The 3,516-nt window shown below is 35.2% G+C and overlaps 1 protein-coding gene across 1 annotated transcript in view; it reads left to right on the forward strand.

Moving 5' to 3' along the window:
* Nucleotides 1-3,516, forward strand: part of LOC106884208 (kielin/chordin-like protein) — an 8,685-nt gene that overhangs the window by 1,060 nt on the left and 4,109 nt on the right. The gene's annotated exons all lie outside the window — the stretch shown is intronic.

The raw sequence follows: 3,516 nt of genomic DNA on the forward strand, positions 1-3,516 counted from the left end.
ATATATATATATATATATATATAAAGATGAGAATGTGTGTCTATCTGTCTGTATGTCTTTGTGTCTGTCTGTCTGTGTGAATCTCTAAAACTTGAGAACTACACAACCAATTTCATTCAAATTTTACACATGCCTTACTTAGGGTCCATGTAGTGTTTTAGGCCCAAAATTCTTTTAGTTTCATGCCTAGTGCAATCCCAGTGCAATATCACATCTCCTCCACTAGTGCAGTATTACGTATCAAAAGGAAAACAATAACATCTCTCTATTGTAATGTCAGATATTTTCACTTTAATAGTTTCACTTTAATACTGAAACTATTAAAGTGAAACTATTATCTCACATACATACAGGCATGCATACATATATACATACTTACATATATATAATATAAGCAGAGATACCGGGCGTTGCCCGTGTTACATGCAGTGGAAAAATTAAACTTTTCTGTTATATTTTCTCTAATGAACAGGAATATCCGTGATTCGAATTAGATGTATATATATATAGATGTACATGTATATATATAGATGTACATGTAATATGTACACATATATATATACACATATATACATGCATACATATATACACTCATACACACACATATATACGCACACACACACATACATAGGTGCAGTTGTGGCTGTGTGGTAAGAAACTTAGTTCTAAAACACATGGTCGTGGGTTCAGTCCCACTGTCTGGTGACTTGGCATGTGTCTTCTACTATAGCCTCACACCAACCAAAGCCTTGTGAGTGGATTTTGTAGACAGAAACTGAAGGTAATCAATCGTATATATATGTATGTATATATGTAAGTGTATGTGTGTGTCTTTGTCTCTGTGTTTCTCCCTCATCACTGCTTCACAACTGCTGTTCATTTATTTACATCCCCATAACTTACTGGTTTGATTACAAGAAACTGATAGAATAAGTACCAGGCTTTTCAAAATAAAAAAAAGGCAATAAGCTGTGTCTCATAGTTTTGTTTGCCCACTCAGTTGTATCTATCAAACTATCTTTTTGTGTATGTATATATATATATATATATATATATATATATATATATAATACACACACACATATATGTATGTATATGTGCACATTCATATCTTTTATATAAATATCAATGTCTTTATGTGTGTTCGTGTGTTACTTATGTATTCGAAAACTACTGCACCGATCCTAATGAAATTTGGAACACAAAATCCAAGCCTAGGGAGAAGGGTAATGCTGTGTGTTTCATTCAATTTCATGGACCAAAATTACTGAATGGATGCTTATGATATTTGGAACTTAGATTCAATGCGTAAGGGCAGGTATAATGCAGTATGTTTGGTTTGAATTTGAGGGGTTAGAACCACCATGAAAATTCATAATTTTCGATGTTGATGAAATTTCAACCATGGGTAATTGACACACATCAAGATGTATTTTCAAACTTCCCCCTTCTCATGAGGATTCTAAGACCCCCCCTAATGGGGGGCTTAACCCAAATTTTAGCCATTTTTTATGATCCAAAACTAGGTCAAAAGTACTGAATGGATCTTTATGAAATTTAGTAATTATATTCTATGCTTAAGGGCCATAACCCCATGTAAATTCATATATTTTTGCTGTTGATGAAATTTTAACCATAGATATTAGACACAAATGAAGTAATATTTCTAAAATTTCATCTTCATAGAAGTTAAAAAGACCTCTTCATGGAGACTTAACACCCACAATTTTGTTATTTTATCTAAGCAAAGACGAATACAGTTGTACTCTTCGAAGCTGTAGGGTCACCCGAGCACAAATGATGACCGTTATTTGTAATTCAATGGTACAACAGTGTAAGAGTTTGCTTTGAGATATACTTACATTGTGATTTCTGCAATGTGGTGCATAAATTGTCAAGTAAATGAGAGGCATCTTTGCTTCCACTGATTCAGTTGCAAAGTGTTGAGTAAAGTTATTTCCTTGCAGACCTCCTTTCAGTCTTTTTATTATCACTGGGTCACACATACTCCCCAGGTGGTAACATTGATTTCAAGGCATTCCCACATGAGTGACTGGTTATTCAAAGTATTATCTTCTCTTTTCAACAATTTCTCACACTCTTTCAGCTTGTTCGGTTCCACCTTCACCTCACGAACTTCTAAAGTGTCAGAGTCCACTCCTCTGCCAGTAGCTGTCGCATAACTGTGGCTTTTTGCTGGTACTTGTTCTATCTCTCTCATAAATGGCAAGAAAGCAAACACAGTTCAACTTTTCTGTTGGCCGAGGAGGAAACTGACCATTTTCAAATCTACACAAATGGTCCAGTAGTGCTCATGATATTTTAGTTGGTCAATAACTATTTTTATGTGTCGTATTCTTCTTGCAAACACACTGAGTGACCAACTGGGACAGCTCCATAAACATTTCCATGGTGTAGAACACACTTTAGTCTGTGTTTAGAAATAGTTGCCAGTCAGTTGAATTGTATGAGGGGATTCCTAATTCCTGGAAAAGAACCAGAAATACCGTGGCAGTAAACAAGGTGTTTCTCTTCTGAAAAAAAAAAATAAATAACACAAAAATCTGGTCTTGCTTTCGAGAATAAAGAACGTTTGAAGTTTAGTCAAGTAGATGTTTTGTTTTGCAACCTGAACGCTAGAACTTCAGCTGCAGTCTGGAAGAGTTAAAAATCACGCACTAAATCATTCAGTTTTGTTTGGCTCAACTGCTGAGGGCTTGATTTTTCGGTACCATAAGAGGAATCTTAGAATTCGGAAGTAATTTCTTGATATTCGTTAGCATCTTTGTACTCTTGTTCGCTAGTGTCGTTTTCTGAAGAGGCAAACCCAAGGAAAACTGGAATCGGGAGTCTCTGAGTGCATAATAGGTCTAATTGCTGAGGGAATACTGGGATAAGATATTTTACACCTATTTATCTTGCTGATGCCTTTTGTGTTGACCATGCAAAAATAAGTCACTTGTGTGGTCCCTGGGCTCTCGCCAAACGATAGGAACTCAAACGGTGGATCCTTTCGTTTTCTTTTGTCCAGTCACAAAACATTTCCTCACAGTTATGACACACAACATGGTGGTGAGGATATTTTGTCTTGGTCGCTTAGGGGAATTCCAAAATGGGCTTTATAAGCCCGCCTCACGAACAATGAAATATTGCGCATTCGCCGAATAAGTGTGAAGGAGCCACAAATCTAGCAGAAGCCATCAGGATTATTCGCACACCTATGTCTACTTGAAGAACCCATTATCAGATCTGAAAAAAACACATTTGTTAATTCATTGAAAGTAGGATATATGTATCTCAATATTTGGAATTTAACTATAAATGTATAAAAAGTTAATCCTCAAATTGCAAGAACACTGGAGTATGGAGAGCAAAACCGATTAAAGATTTGAAATTAACGCAAAAAAAAAAAAGAATCAGTAAAAAAATCTTAAGCAATAGGCAATTTTTAAAAAAATTGTTGTCTAGTGTAAACTTACTAAGCTTAGATAACGTTTAGATATTGATGTCTAATAT

Source organism: Octopus bimaculoides, chromosome 9 (assembly GCF_001194135.2).
Source record: "Octopus bimaculoides isolate UCB-OBI-ISO-001 chromosome 9, ASM119413v2, whole genome shotgun sequence".
Lineage (NCBI taxonomy): Eukaryota > Metazoa > Mollusca > Cephalopoda > Octopoda > Octopodidae > Octopus > Octopus bimaculoides.